The sequence below is a fragment of the Dasypus novemcinctus genome, chromosome 9 (assembly GCF_030445035.2).
Source record: "Dasypus novemcinctus isolate mDasNov1 chromosome 9, mDasNov1.1.hap2, whole genome shotgun sequence".
Taxonomy (NCBI): domain Eukaryota; kingdom Metazoa; phylum Chordata; class Mammalia; order Cingulata; family Dasypodidae; genus Dasypus; species Dasypus novemcinctus.
Genome location: NC_080681.1, coordinates 97,510,890 through 97,527,416, shown reverse-complemented (window position 1 = coordinate 97,527,416; position 16,527 = coordinate 97,510,890). Strand labels below are relative to the sequence as shown.

The window sequence follows — 16,527 nt, the reverse complement described above, 5'->3', positions numbered from 1 at the left end:
AGCCACATCTCTAGGGGCTGCTGACCAGGGCCCTTCAGCCAGGCTGGGTGGCCTGGGCAGGTAGAGGGCCTGGAAGGGAGTCTCAGGCAGGGAGGAGGGAGGCCTGCAGCTGGTTCTGAACAGCTGCTATGCCACCCACCATTGAGAGCTCAGCCCGACGCTGCAAATCAAGAACGTTTTTGGAGCAGTAGACATTGCTGAGGAAGAGGGCAAGAGAAGCTGCAGGCCCACAAACCTGCCCATAGAAACATCAAGCAGTAGGGCCCAAGTCCTCTCTGCCCAGAGCCTTTCTGAAATCAGGGGGAGCCTCCACACAAGGCCTTACTGCCCCACCATCTCAGCATTGCCCCTTGAACTTAATTTTTTTCAGCTCATTAAAGTGCGAATAACCCCACAAATGGAATCCAATTAAGTCTCAGATACTCCTGAGGGGATCAGACCATTTCCTGAACACAGGACGGGTTTCAGGAAGGAGACAAGAGCACAAGATCCCTCTCTAATGGGAAGGGAAGAAGGGCCCAGGTGTGCCCAGAAACCTTTGGCTCCATTCTGTTCCTAGTGGCAGTGCCCTGAGCTGGAGGGAAACCTGGGCTTTGGTTCAGAAGTGCCCTCCAGACTCCCCCAGAACATGGACTTGGATATAGGGCTCCTTCCTCTTCTGAATTCCTTTGAACTCACATCGATAAGGGGCTGGCTGCTAACCTCTCCATCCATCCATACATCCATCCAACCACCCAACTGCATATTTAATAAACATATTTTGAGTGCCTAATATGAAGCAGGTACTTAGGCAGGAGCTGGAAATACAAGGGTGAACTTGGCCTTGTGGAACATGCAGTCTGGTGAGGAAGTGAATCAGTCACATAAATAAATGGGTAATTACAGATAGTGAGAAGTAGGTCCTAAGGAAGATCATCCAATTCTCCGGGAGTATAGAGCAGGGACCTGAACTGTACACAGTGCTGGCTGGCCCAGCAGGGACAGGTGAGCAAGCTCCTCTCACCCTCTCCTCCTCGGTGGTGTGCTTCCACTGCTGCAGCCCTGGGTTTCAGCAGTCACTCTGGTTCCTCTTACTTCCACTTCTTTTTAGAAGTACAGGCTAGACATTGGCCAGGGAGAGACCTGGACTGCAGTTGAGGGTCCTGAGATGTGGGAGAGGAACAGCCAGAGGAGCTGTCCAACTGGAAAGGCCCAAGGCCAGGTAAGGGCCCGGATGAGCATCAAATCAGGGGCTGGCATGGAGGTGGAGGTGACATTAGGGAGATGGCATTAGGAACTTGGAACTGGGAGAAGAACTCGAGTAAAGGAGTGTGGGATTGGAGGAGAGGGCGAGGCAGGATCCAGGATACAAAACCGTGGCCTCTACCACCCACCATCAGCGGTTTCTCCTTAACACCGTGAGGAGAGGAAGCTGGTTCAAAGGGCTGGTGAAGAGGGCAGCAGCTTTGTGGGAGGCCAGGTCACCGTCCCTGCTCTATGTAGAGAAGTCCTGCCCTTCTGCCCCAGGGGTAAGACAAGGCAAGTGTTAGTCACCCTATTCCCAGGGGGAGAAATTAAGTTTCAGAGACATCTATCAGTAAATGATGGAGACAGAGACTCCCAGCCCACCGAAGCATCAAGCCTAGGTGACCTGATCAACGAGACTGGCTGCTCACTGTTCTTGGGTCTAGGTGGGGCTGGGGAAGGATGGAGAGAGACACCATGCTGACTGCCTGTTCGGCTGGGGCAATGAGAGTTGGCAATTCTGGCCCGACTCATAGCTTCTAGATGTGGTGAAAGGAGATGACTGACAATGGCCAGGAGGTTCCAGGAAGCACCCACAGACAAGTGGGTCCTGCTTCTCCAGCAGAAAGGAAAAGGAAGAGGATGGTGACTTTGTTTTGGCTCCAGCTGTTTCTTCCTCATGGAAGTTTCTCCATCACGCCACAGGTGTGAAGAGCCAGAGTAAGCTACAGAACTCTCCCCAGCAATTAATTAAATGTGCTGGAGCCAGCTAGAGTCTAGACCATCTAGACCACGGAAGATAATCACAGTCAATCTCTACCAGACCTTTGGGGTAAGTGCTGCCTAGGGAGGGAAAGGGGCTTCGCCAACATCATGTAGCATGTCCACAACAGTGCTGGACCTGGCACCATTTCGCTGCTTCATTGCCTCCCCGCCCCTCCCTGCCCTGCCAGAGTCTATCATAAACAGCCCTATTCTGGGCACCAGCTTGCTGTCTTCAGAAACCCCCTCAGCTCCAGCCCAGTCCTGGGCAGACGGTAGGTACCTAGGAAATAATCAGTAATGTTCACTAGCAACAAAATGTGAGCAATCCTAATCATAATAAACAGTCAATATTTATTGAACACATGCAATGCACCAGGTTTGGGCCAAATCATTTTAAGTAACACTTCCTTAAATGCACCTGTGAGGTATCCCCTATTAGGTCTTTAGTTTACAGATACAGCACAGCAAGATGACCTTACTTGTGGCTATTTCCTGCCATTTATTCTTATTCATGTTTATAGTGACATTAGCTAGTGTTTATTAAGCACTTACTATGTCGTAGGCATATAGGTTTCTCCTTCACATGAACTACCTTGCAATTACCTTTCCCAGTATATGGAGGAAATCGAGTCTTGGAGAACCAAGGTTGCTTGCAATTAGTAGAACCTAGATTGGAATGAAGATTTATCTGACTCCAAAACTCTTGGCTTGGCATTCTTATCCCAGGTTTCGGGGAACCCCTAAAAATATGCAAAGCATTTTTCCAGAAAGAGGATGCAGAGCTTTCACCAGTTTCTTTTTCTTTTTTTGTCTTTATTTATTTTTTTAATGTTACATTAAAAAAATATGAGGACCCCATATACCCCCCCAACCCCCCCACACCCCACTCCTCCCCCCATAACAGCAAACTCCTCCATCATCATGAGACATTCATTGCACTTGGTGAATACATCTCTGAGCACTGCTGCACCTCATGGTCAACGGTCGACATCATAGCTCTCACTCTCCCACAGTCCACCCAGTGGGCCATGGGACGACATACAATGTCCAGTAACTGTCCTTGCAGCACCACCCAGGACAACTCCAACCCCCAAAAATGCCCCCACATCACATCTCTTCCTCCCACTCCCTACCCCCAGCAGCCACCATGGCCACTTTCCCCACACCAATGCTACATTCTCTTCAATTACTAATCACAATAGTTCATGAATAGAATATCAGTTAAGTCCACTCCAATCCATACTCTATTCCTCCATCCTGTGGACCTTGGAATGGTTGTGTCCACTCCACATCTATATCAAGAGGGGGCTTAGATTCCACATGGATGCTGGATGCAATCCTCCTGCTTGCAGTTGTAGGCACTCTTGGCTCCCTGGTGTGGTTTCACCAGTTTCTTGAAGAGGTCTAAGACCTAGAAGGGCTTGAGGCCTCTGGCTCCCCTCCACCCTTCCTGGGCTGCTCTGTGGGTTCCTGCAGCAGAGTAGCCACACAACAAGTGTCCAAGAGAATTGCCAAGAGACCTGCAAAGCTCCTGCTCAGGCTGTCTCTGGGGCACCTAACTCCTGGGGCCACCATGCAACATTTTAATCCACCTGACCCAGGTAGGCAAGTCGTGATGACAATTATCCTGCGGCACTCTTTTCTCAACTGAGGTGAAATTCACATAACAGAAAATTAACCATACTGAAACAAACAATTCAGTGGCATTTAATATGTCCACAGTGATGTGTAACCACCACGTCTATCTAGTTCCCAAACATTTTCATCACTTCATAGTAAAACCTCATTCCCATGAATAAGTTATTTCCATTCTCCTCTCCCTTCATCCCCTCGCATCCCCTGGCAATCTCTAATCTGCTTTCTGGTTCTCTGGATTTACCTATTCTGTATATTTCACACAAATAGAATCATACAATATGTGACTTTTTGTTTCTGACCTCTTTCACTTAGCATAATGTTTTCGAAGTTCATCTATGTTGTAGCGTGGATCATTACATCATTCCTCTTAATGGCTAAATAATATTCCATTGTATGCATATAATACAATTTATTTATGCATTCATCCATTGATGAACTTTTGGGACTTTTCACCCTTTTGGCTATGGTGCATATCGCTGCTGTGACTGTTCGTATACTAGCAGCTGTTGGAGTGCCTGTTTTCAATTCTTTTGGGTACATACCTAATGCATTTTTGATGGCAGCATGGGGCACTTGACTTTCTGAACTCTTGCAAGTCCTGACCCAGGTTCTTGGCTCCTGAGATTGCCAATGCCAGGGAGATAGATAGTTTAATCACTAGGAACCTGTGCACTGGTTAAAGCATCTGAAAACCCCAGAAGCCAAAGCTTCTGTGTTGGAGGATTCATAACTTCTCCATCCAACGACTCAATTGATCAGCAAATTCTGTTTACTTCTGAGTGAGCGTCAGTGAGTGTGCAGGAGCCAGCTCCTCGCCAACGCCAGCCCCCTCGGTAATGGCTCGTGATCACCTGAATGGGCAGTCGGCGGCAAGAGCGAGACAGTACAAGATAACTGATTGTTCGTAATTGTCAACCAAATTGCACCCATGGTATCGAGCTTAAAAAAGGGACCAGAAGGAGCATCTCTTATTGATCCCTTCAGATTACAAACAAGATGCGGCTGCTCTTCAGAACTGGAGACGGGATTTGCATTGATTTTTATTCCTTTTCTCCTTTGAATAACCTTCAGTGGCATTTGAGGGCTGATTTTTTAACGTGGGGTTTCTCAAGTCTCAGCTTTCTGGAGGTGTGAGAGATGGCCACTGTTCAGGATGCATCACCCTGAGCTGAGGACTTGGCCTCCTCACCGGAAGTGGGTGAAGGGTGGTCCCACCTCCTCTGACCTTCACAGCAACGCCTCTACCTCCCTCCATTTCCAGCCCCAAGGCTTCACCACAAACCCTGAACTAAAGGAACGGATGGGCCAATAAGCGGCCTCCACGCAGGTGGTGCTCAGAGAGCATCTGCCGATCAGATGCCTGGTCAAAACTGAAAAGGAGTCGGTTCTCTGGGCATGTCCACCTTTCCAGATGTTTGAATGATACATAGGCTCAGCCCATGCACCAAACATGGCAACGATGATATCTAACAAGCACTTACATTTCAAGAGCACGGTTTTATTTTACTCTCACGACAGCCCTATTAAGTATAATGTCTCTCCCATCTTGCAGAGGAGAAACTGAGGCACAGAGAGGTGAAGCAACTTGTCTGAGGCCACACATTCATTGGCAGAGCCGGGTCCCCAACTCGCAGGTGTCTGACAACAAAGCGCAGATTGTGACCCAGCCTCCCCGGCCAGGAGGCAGATGAGCTCTCCAAATCAGGAAGCATCGGGAGTTCAACGAACACTTGCCGAGCAGCCTACTGTGTGCCACGTGCCAGGTTAAAACTGTTTTTTGACGTTTTTGTTAAGCCATTCCTCAGGCCCATCAGGCTCCTAGAAAGTTTTCTGCCAACAGGCCGGCTCGGGAGCTGGAGGGGAGCTGAGAACTGGCAGGCTTTAGTGATAACCTGGGCTTCAGAGCAGGCAGCTAAAGGCGCTGTCGACAGATCGCGGCTCGGCATCAGATGGTGGGTGTCTTCCAAGACGCTGGGGAGGACCTGGACTTTGTTTTGGAGGTCTGGGCTCGGCCTCGGGCTAATGACGATGCAGCCTGGCAGGGCAGCGGCGAGGCGCAGGGCAGAGCCCTCGCAGCAGGCCGGCACGTAATGAAATCACCAGCTGGGAGGTGAGTGGCCAGCCTGCCCTCTTGATCCATCTTCTCAGCTGCTGAGACCCTCTGCCCTCCCCCTGCTGGGGGGCCCAGACAGCAGATGTCTCTTTAACATACAGCTCAACCATTATGTGCCAAAGCCCAGAGACTGTGAGAAGAGGCCTGAGCTCGTCAACAGAGCACCTCTCGGCCCGCTCGCAGGCCTGTGCTGTCCCGCAGGTGACTTTCAAGGGTTCCAGAACATTCCTTAGGGCTGACCAGACTTTACACTGCTTTTCTTCTTCTTTTCTAAAATCATAACAGTTATTAATTTGTGCTTTATGTTTGTTTGGGTTTGGTTTTGACACCTGCTTTATTCTAAAACCATTTTCTTCATCACACAGATATGGGCAAATAAGGATGCTTATTTTGTCTTTTTTGTTGTCATCTTGGTTTTTTTTTTTGATAGTAAAAACTGGCAGGCAATTTAAATGTACCAGTTATAAGGGATTAGTTAAGGAAAACATGGGAGTATAAATAAAGGAGCCATTCTCTAACTTCAGCATGCAATGGAATCACCCCGATGCTTGTTAAAACATGGATTCCTGGGCTCCAGTCACAGAATTTCCGATGCAGTAGGTCTGCCGTGGGGCCTGGGAATCTGCATGCCTAACATTTTCCCAGGTGCTGCTGGCACTTTGAGAGCAACTGGTCTAAACAACAGAATTCTAGGCAGACATCAAAGACGGTGTTGTAGAAGATGATATGTTGATTTGAGACTGTGTGATGTGGTGTGACATGACAAAGGTGAACTACAAAGCAGTCTGGATAACATGCAGTCAGTATAAATGCAAACATAAATGTAAATGAAAAGAAAAAAGACCATAAGGATGTGACCAAGAAGGAGGCTGCATGGAGGGGTGACCTGTGTGGGCTGAGTGGAAGGGGAACCTGTGGGTTCAGCTCAGGTTTGGATTTCAGCTCTTACTTCTCACCAAATGTGAGTGACCTTGAACAAGCTGTAGAGCTGCTCTAAGTTTCACTTTCCTCATCTGTGGAATGGAAATAATTGTACATTTTTATGGGGTGTTGTGAGGACAAAATAAGATCATGGTGGGAAAGCTCAAAAGGAATGACCAGTATATAATAAGAGCGTAAAAATGCATGTATTCTGAATTAACACCATTAACGGTGGGTACCTGTGGATAGTGGGTTTGGGCTTTTTAAAAAATTTGTCTCTTTCAGTGTTTTATCAAGTTTCCTGATTAAGCATATGTTACATTTATAATGAAGAGAAAACCAATACATATTACATGTATAATAATTACCTCCCAATTCCCAAGTTCCCCGTTCAGATTTCTTCAGACCTAGGCAGAATTTTAAAAATAACCCTAAACACTTGAAATCAAAGAGTACTTTTTAAAGGCAGATTAAAGGTTTGAGATCGTTGAGCCCCTAACATGCTCTAAACTCCGTCATTGCCAGCCCTGAGGCCTGTGGTCCTCTGATCTTAGCAGCTGCCCAGTCTCCCAGGCCCCAGAATGTTCTGCCCAGAAGGTGTGAGAGCAAATGGACGCCAAGGAGGAGGTCTCAGGATCTGGTGCCAGGTCACCACCTAAAGAACAGGGTCTTCTTTCTTTAACTCAAGCTCCAAAGCTGAGGTCGTGGGTGGGAGGGAGGGGACACCCAGGGCACAGTCCCCAGATGCCCTCTCTTTCCACCTGGGTGGGAAGCACCAGTGCACAGCCAAACCACCAGGGCCGCCTGTCTGCTTGGCAGTGCGGGAGAAGAGGTGGGAACTGGGACCCCCAGACTGCTGCGCCCAAGCCAGCGGGAGTCAAACCTTCCCCTTCCTGTCCTTAATATCTCAGCTCTGCTGTGGTACTCTCCATCCGGATCTCCCATCCTGTCTCCACAATAAAAATCACAGAACAAAATCACACCACATTCCAGTGCTCTGCTAAGAAATTTCCAGGCATTCATTTCATCTTCACAATAAAAATTCTCTCTCTCTCGTAGATAGGGAAGTTGGGGCCCAGAAAGGTTAAGTACCAAGGCTGTGGTCCACCAAGCCAGGAAGTGGCAAGGCAGGGCTGTGAACCAGGCCTGGCAGGCTCCCCTGGGATGCCCTCACAGCCTGGCACCATCCTCTGTCCCTGCCTCGGCCATGGGCCACCGTGCACGTGCCATGCACAAGTTTGCTCTTTCTAGCCTCTGGCGCCAGAATCTCAGCCCTACTTCCTCACCTTCTCTGGGTGCTCTGCAGTCTCCACCTCTCTTTGACTTCTCTATGAGTTCCTATGTGGTCTGGTCCCTGGCCCTTGCCTTTCTCTCTAGAATCACCTATTACCTTGCTTCCTTGGCTGTGTCTGCTTTAGCCACACTACTATCTGTTTCTCAAATTCATTCCGCCTCTTTCTGCCACAGGACCTTGGTGCATGCACTTTCCTCTGCTGGGCATACTTGGTTTCCTTTTTGTACAACTAACTCCCAGTCAAGCTTCGGATCTCAGCTCAAACATAATTTCCCCACAGAAGCCTTTCCTGGTCTCTGTTGGGCTTCCATGGCATCCATCCCTCTTCATGCACTTACCAGCTTTCATTATAAATACATGTTGGTTGGTTGAAGTCTCCCCAACTGGCCTGAAGCCCACAAGAGCAGGAACCCTGTCTGTTTACTCACCGTGGCATCCCCCACACCTAGCACGGTGTCCGGCACATAGAAAGCACTCAGCCAAGCTTCCCTGAACGAGTGCATTTTATCTTCCAAGTCTCCCTTCCTCCGAGCTTCCTTCAGGCCTGGCCCCACGAGGTCACCGAGGTCTCCTCTCTGCTCTGTGATCATTTTATTCTCTGTCTCTCCAGCTGTCTTAAGGAGCTCTCTTTGGACTCTGCCTTTCTCTGTATCTCGTAAGGGCCCTTTCTTGCACCACTGAGGGTTTAATCGCCCCAGGTGGGGTGACATACCCAGCCTGGGCTGTGGAAAGACAAGGGGGAGGGGACTCTTTCCAAAACTACCTGACCCTACTGAGTCCAAATTCCCTCCACAATAGCAGGGATGATGATTGCTCAGAGCCCCCAGGGCCCACCCAGACCCTAAGTGGCAATCCTTGTGAGAGCTGGGGTCAGTTTCCAGGTATATATATGTAATCTGAGGGGTGCCCCCAGAGGAGCTCTGAGCTGGGCGGGTATGTCAGTAACTCCAGTGGAGGCCCAGGCTGGCGCTCCTTATAGGGAACGGGGAAACCTCACGGCTCCCAATCTTCCCAAACCAATGAATGGTTTTACGACCCTTTCCCCAATGATTTCATCGTCCTTGTGGCAAACATCTTTGTGTTTGAAGAAACTGAAGGGAGTTGTGGGGAATGGAGCAGTTGCTTGGCAGAGCATCAGGGAAATTTTCTCCTTTCTTTGGTTTCATGTTGTGTGTGTGTGTGTGTGTTTCTGATGAAAACTGCATGTGGTTTCTAGGCAAGAACATGGACTGGAGTGAGAACTTGTCTTTGAAAAGAAATTTGACACCAACTCTAGTTTGAGGAAGCCCAGGGACCCTGCAAGAGGGAAACATGGGAGTCATGGGGACAGTCTGGGCAGTGTCACAGGAATTACATGATTCTTTGGTAGCAACAGTCTATTGTGGTCTTTCTAAGGCAGCACTGCCCAATAGAAATATCGTGCAAGTCACAAATGTGAGCCCTATAGTAAAGAAAATATTTCTAGTCACTACATTTTTAAAAGTAAAAATAAATAGAAAAAAGATAACATTGATTACATTACTGTATTTTATTTAACCCATGTGGTACTTTGAGACTGTGTGTGCCCAGGAAATCATGTCCTTCAAGCTAATCCATTCCCGTGGGTAGGACTTTTGATTGGGTTACTTCAGTTGGGGCATGGCCCAGGGTAGGTCTTAATCCTTTTACTGGAGTCCTTTATAAATGGGCTGAATATGAAGAGAGAGACAGAGAGAGAGCCACGTAAGGAAGAGAGGGTCACAGAAGCCAGAGACTGAAAGCAATGAAAGAGAAGGAAAGGACCAGCAGATGCTGCCATGAGCCTTGCCGTGTGACAGAGGAGTTCAGGATTGCTAGCAGTTGGTCTTTGGGGAGAAACGTCACCTGATGATGCCTTGGTTTGGACACTTTTCTCAGCCTTAGAACTGTAAACTTGTAAACAAACAAATTCCCATTGTAAAAGCCAACCCATTTCTAGTATATTGCTTTCAGTAGCCTAGTAGACTAAAAAAAATCGAATTTATCTGAAATATCATTTTGACATGTAATCAATATAAAAAAACTACTACTAAGATATTGAACATCCTGTTTTTCATAGTAAGTGTTTAAAGTCTTTGAAATCTAGTGCTTATTTTACACTTACAGTGCACCTCAATGTGAACCCATCACATTTTATTCAAGGATCCAGTGACCACATGTAACTGGTGGCTGCCATATTACAAGGCACGATCTAAGGGCTTCAAGAGTCACTGAGCTGTTTAAGAATGTGCTCAGGCTCTGGAATTGGACACTTAGCTCCCCTGCTCCTCCAATTCCAAATGACTTCCAAATGCCACTGTGCCCAGGACTCAGCCCTGAGCCCTCTGTCTCCCTCCCTTGGTGATTTCATCCCTTCCTGTGGCTTTAAGTCACATCTGTGCATGATGACACCCGTAGTTATGTCTCTAACCTGGACCGCTCCACTGAACTCTAGCTTTGAACAGCCAACTGCTACTTGAAAGCTCTTCTGGATGGCTAACAAGCATCTCAAGTTGAATATTTCTAATGTAGAACTCTTGCTCTTCTTCTCCCAGATCTATCCCTCCTTCAGCTTTCCCCAGTTCAGTGTGTGGGGACCCAAGCTACAAGCCCCACCCAAAGTCACATAAAGATCCTCCTTGAATCACCTCTTTATCTCATTCCTGCCTCCAGTGAGCATGGGTACTCTACCTCTATACTATATCTCTAGTCAGTTTGCTCTGCTTGTTTCTACCAGGGCTATCTAGCCACTATCTCCCTCCTAAACCACTGCAATAGTCTCCTAACTGACTGCAGTCCTTCTTCATGAAAAATAGTGATAATTTAGAACTATAAATCCAAACACCTCTCCCCTCTGCTTGAAAACCTCCACGTACTTAGAATAAAGTCCAAGCTCCTTACCATGGCACAGATGACAGAGCAAGGTCCCAAGCCAATAGATGACAGTCAGAAATCAAATTCAGATAAATGGCCCAGGTTCCAAAGCGGGTGCTCTTTCTGCAGATGATAGAGCTTTTATCATTGGTGGGGAATAAACACAGTCGCCCTTTACTAATTAGGTGCTCCATGGAGACTTGCTCCACACACTGTCACATTTATTGGACGCAACTTCAGTGTCATTGTGCATGCTTTGCCCTTGGGCCCAGACGCAGAGATGAATTCATTTATTCACTTTGTCTCTCACACATTTGGTCATTCAACCCATTCACTCATTCACATGTTCACTAACTCATTCATTCACCTGTTCTTTGATTTGTTTCTCCATTTCTCCATTCATTCTGCAAACCCTGCCTAGATATGCATTATCCTCTTGGCCATAGTGTGGAAATTCTTGTTTCTAGCAGAAGGGGACCTGGGTCAGGTCCAAACTGAGGCTTGGCAAAACCAGGGCCATTCCAGGTATGCATTAGCACCTTAAGGGTGTGGGGAGGAGGCCTGACCTCAGACAGTAGGGTAGGAGGGCAGTTTCAGAAGGGTGGGCACATGATGGAGTTGGGACGGAGGGATCCAGCCTCAAAGCACGGTGGAGACAGGAAGAAGACAGTGTAGGGCACAAGCCCGAGAATTCTCCTTCCATGGGACTGGTTGACACTCAGTGCTCCAGCCGTCAGCCATACAGAGATGGAGAATGACTGTTAACCCTTACTCCTTGGCTGGCAGGATAGGACCCCTCATCACTGTCAGGTTGGCCTCTATTAAGCAGGGTTTAATGTAGACAGCTAGAATGGGACTGGGGCAGGGCAGGGGCTGGAAAAAGCCATGTCTGCATGAAACTAAAATATCCAGATAAAACATCTAAAAACACAACGTTAACATAATCGGTCAGATGTATGTCTGCACAAAGCCCACAATCCAGGGGTTGGAAATATCTGCATGGCCCACCAAACCTTTCCCTTCTTGCCCAGATGTTGGGTGTCACAGAGACCCATCCATTGACGGAGAATGAGGTGGGGAGAAGAGGAACAGAAGGGCTAGGGGAGGGAGGAAGGATATGTTTGCCAAATGATTAAAAAATTAAAGGGATTTTTATGCAGAGAAAATATTTAGCTTGGCATTGTCTTCTCAACCAAACGTTGGCTTCCAAGAGAAAACACTGGTGTTGGCAGCAAATGTTTGCTAAATGGAAACAATTGTCGCCTTCCCGGCAGCCATAGAAAATGCCTTTGTTTGGGCTGGTGGTGCCTGGGCCAAAAACAGCATCCTCCGAAGCTGCCCCTCTCCTGATTTCTAAGAGGCTGCAGGGTCGGGTGGGGGTGGGGCTCGCATGAAGTCCATTGTCCCCATAGCACCTGCTGGTCTCCCAGGTGACTCCACAGCGTAGCTGCATCCCTCTGGGGGAGAGGGAGCAGGGCTGAGAGGAGGCAGGTGACAGACAGGGAGGGAGGGAAGAGGAGGGGTGAGGAGCGAGGAAGGCAGTCGCAGCTGCGTGGTGTTGAGCAGAGTGGATGGTGGAAGAGCGCAAAGGAATCCTAGCACAATGGCATCTTCTGGGTGGGCGGGACCTTCCAGCCACTTGTCCCCAAACCTGGCTCCACCCCAGGAGCACCTGGAGGAGTCTTTTTTATAATCACAATAGCGAACACTCATTGCTTTGGAGGCATTATCTTGCTGAATCCTCACCTACAAACAAGGTACTCTTAGAATCCACACTGAGGCTGGGAGAAGGTGAACACAAATCGCGGGCCTTAGGAAGTGATTAGAAACCAGAGGCCACAGCAAGCCCCGACCCACTGACTCAGCCCCTCTGGGGTGGGGCCTGGGAATCTGCTGCTGGGGGCTCCCGAGGCCTGCCATGCAGCCAGTCCCCGACCCAGCAAGGGGACCCTGGTGCCTCTGAACAGTGCGCTGTGGAGTTGGGGTGGTTTAAAGCTGTGTGTACCCCAGAAAATCATGTCCTTAAAGCTAATCCATTCCTGTGGGTGTAAACCCATTGTAAGACCTTCGATTAGCTTACTTCAGTTAAGGCTTAGCCCAGGGTGGGATTTAATCCTCTTACTGGAGTCCTTTATAAATGAATGGAGGAGGGGGGATGGGGAGAGAGAGAGCGAGAACTCCACAGAAGCCAGAAGGTGAAAGCAATGAAACCTGGAAGAGAAGGGAGAGACCAGGGGGCACTGCCATGTGTCTTGCCATGTGGCAGAGGAGCCAAGGATTGTCACAGCTGGTCTTTGGGAAGATAGCATTGCCTTGATGATGCCTTGATGATGCCTTGATTGGGCATTTTTCTCAGCCTATAAACCTGTGAGCTAATAAATTACCATTGTTAAAAGCCAACCCATTTTATGGTATCTGCTTTGAGTAGTTTAGCAAACTAAAACAGGAGCTTTGGGTTTAGTGCCCATGGGATTCTCCCCACTCTTTTCCCAGAAGAGATTTCACCACAGGGCTCCAAGGCATTAAAAAAGAATGAGAAACACCTGGTTAGACCAAACCATTTGAAAGAGACACAGGGAGGTTTCCAGGTGACCTCCAGGAATCGGGGGAGAGCTCTGCCTTTGCCAGAAGCCGAGCCTCTGCAGAGCTCTCTCTCCCCTCCCTGAGGCTCACCACCCCGTGTGGGGGAGGGTGATGGGACAACGCCCCATTCAGAGGAGAAGCCAGAATCCTCTCAAGGTCCTCCGAGGCTGACTCCCGGCTCTGACCTGTCTCCTGCTCTCCCAGGCTCACCTCGCTCCAGGCACACTGGCCTCCCTGCTGGGCTGTGGACCCACAGCCACTCCCACCTCAGGCCATTGCACTGGCCGCCCCTCTGCCTGGAATGCTCTTCCCCGGTTGTCCCCAGGGCCACTCCTCCCCTCCTCAGGTCTTGAGGTCCCCCCTGGCCTCTGGAGCTTGCAGCCCACTTCTTACCCCATCGCTGATGTTCTCCTTCCCTCTTTCTGCTTGATTTTTCTCCCCATCAAGAATTGTTTCCTGTCTTCACTGCTGTGTGTGGCCTCAGTGTGCAGAACAGGACCTTGTACACAGTAGGCCTTCCATGAGCATATCTGGGTGAATGAAGAACAGAAGAGAATGAATGAAGAGCTGAACGTGGCCAGGCTGGGGGCAGGGAAGGCTCGGGGCACAGTGCCACGGCTGCTGACAGAAAACGCCTCCCCATTCTCCTCTGAATGGGACATTGTCACTGAGCCTTTCACACAGAGGAATGAGCTGGTCCGCTCTCACAGCATCACACTGGCTGCTGCACTGAGAACTGAAAATGGGAGCCAGGGCCAGAGCCAGGGGCACAAGCTGGCTAAGGCCACAGCCCATGGCTCCATCCGCTGATTCGCTAAGTCTAGCCACTCTCCCCAGTGCTGGAGCCTGGAGACACGGTGGTGAATCAGACGGCGCTGGCCCCTCTTCTCGGGGCTCCCCTCTTTCCATGGCCCTGCTCTCTGGGCAGCCCCTCCAGGCCGGGTTCAGGAAGATGCCCAGAGGAAGTGAAAGGGGGTGATGACAGGAGGGGGCAGGTGGGACTGGGAGCTCCCTAGGACTCTGGGAGAGCTGAGGGAAGGTATTAAAAGGGACCCCCAAGGGGGCTCTAAACACTTTTTAAATTTTTTTAAATCATAGAACACAAAGGTGTATTAGTCATAAACTCTCTTCATGGCACCCTCTAGTCATGACTCTCTTTTATTGATTTATTTGCTTAGTTTTTATTTAATAATCTAACAAACAACCATGGATCCACTACTCAATCCACACATTGGAACACAGCTAGTGACTTATATCAGCCTATGTGCTTTTTCCTAATTCTGCCCTCCCCCTGCAGATAATCACTATGCTGGTTTCTTATTTTCGTTTTTTCTTTCCTTTCTCTTCCTTCCTTACTCCCTTCCTTTCTCTCTCTCTTTCCTTCTTTTTGTTTTCTTTTTCCCTCCACCCTCCCTTCCTTCTTTCCTTAGTTTTAAACATGCATTGATGCCTAAACAATTATTATTATTTTGGGGGATTCTTTTTGATCTTTATAAACAAGGCATCAAATGGTATGTCATCTTCTGAGACTTGTTTTTCACACTGTTATATTACTAAGATTCATTTTGTGTAGCTGTAATTCATTCATTTTTCACTGCTGCACCTCATTCTTTTGTGTGAAGTTTACCACCGTTTATTTAGCCATCCTTCATCATTGGGCATTTGGTTTTCTCCATATTTCAATCTTTTTCTTTTTCCTTTGCTGAGCAGTGCTGCTCTGAGCCTTCGTGGATGTGTTTTCTGTTGCACAGTTTCTGTACTTATACACCTAGGCGTGGAATTGCCAGGGCACTGGGTATTTGAATTGCTCAAATTTACAAATTAGTGCCAAATTGTTTTCCAGGCTAGTTGTGCAGATTTGCACTTCTGGGAAGTTTGAAGTCGCATCAATCCACATCCTCTTCCACTTTTAAGCTTCTACATTTTACCCGGGTGAGTGGACATAACTTCATGGTTTTCACAGTTCCTTCCACCTTCACAGTTTTGCCACCAGCCAAGGTGGATTGGACTATTTAGTGTTTCTAATGTTGAAACAAGAACCACCCGGCTCAGCCCAGAATCCCTGACCCAGGACACCCCCAGGGCCCACGGGATGCTTTGAAAAGGCCCCTCCGCTTCCTGCTCCATGAGGCCTCTTTTCCTCCCGCTCCCCTCCTCTCCTGAAGCCACTACACCTTCCCCACTCCAAAGTGGGGAAAAGGGCCAAAGCCTATCGGGGAAGGGGAGGGAAGTAGGGGTGAGCTCCTGCCTCACCTACAGGCCTAAATGGCATCATCTGGGGAAAGACCCATTTCATTCTGCTCTTAAATTTCTCCACGTCTCTTCTTCCTCCACCCCTCGGGCACTCTACCACTTACTCCCCGGTCCCTGACCAGGCCTGGCCTGGGAAGGCGGTGAGGAGCCAGGGCTGTGCTCTAAGGGGCCTGCAGTGCCTCAAGCTGCCCTGGCCGCAGCCAGCTTCCCTGGAGGCTCCCGCCCTGCCTGTCCCTCGGGCTGCTGGTGGAGGTCCTGCCCCTGAGGTGCTCTCAGCAGGTGCACCTGGAAGCAGCAGCCCGGCCTCCTCACTCCCAGTCCAGGGCCATTGAGCTGCTAGCACCCAAGGGGAGCGTGGGGCCCTGCCCACCCTCTCACTTCCCTCCTGTCCTCTCCACTATGCCATCCCACTCGGCCTCGCTCCACTGCAGAGGCCACGGAGCTGGACAGGGCACCAGCTCTTCTGTTGGGTTGGTGCCAAAGGTTCGCGAGTCAACTGCGCAGATACCACCGTTTCTTTCCTTCTTCCACCTTTGGCTTCTTGCCCTGTTCCCACTTCCTGTCAATTCTCAATTCAAGGCTTCTTCCTCCGAGTTCTCTGGATCAAGAGGAAACAAGAGCACTTTATCTGAAGGCTCCAAGGTCACTAGTCAGGGTCAGCATGCCTCTGCCCTGTGCACAGACATTTAAATTCCAAACCCAACTCTCCTGTGCATGCCGGGAACTGGACCTCGCAGGGGCCCAATAAATAGTTGTTAAACGAATGGATGGGCCATTTTCTTTCCCTTTCCTGGGAACACGGTCCCTAAGGGCTTTCTCCTAAATGCCCCACATGCTTCGGCCCCCGTGCCACTCCTTGCACCTT

At 49.2% G+C, this 16,527-nt stretch overlaps 1 protein-coding gene across 1 annotated transcript in view; it reads right to left on the bottom strand.

The window, feature by feature from the left end:
• The window catches only part of GRIK3 (glutamate ionotropic receptor kainate type subunit 3), a 251,307-nt gene extending 237,353 nt beyond the window's left edge, over positions 1-13,954 (bottom strand). The window contains exon 1 of the mRNA XM_071217537.1: positions 13,803-13,954. The gene's annotated coding sequence lies outside the window, so the exon portion shown is untranslated. The remainder of the gene's footprint in view (positions 1-13,802) is intronic.
• Between the last annotated feature and the right edge of the window lie 2,573 nt (positions 13,955-16,527).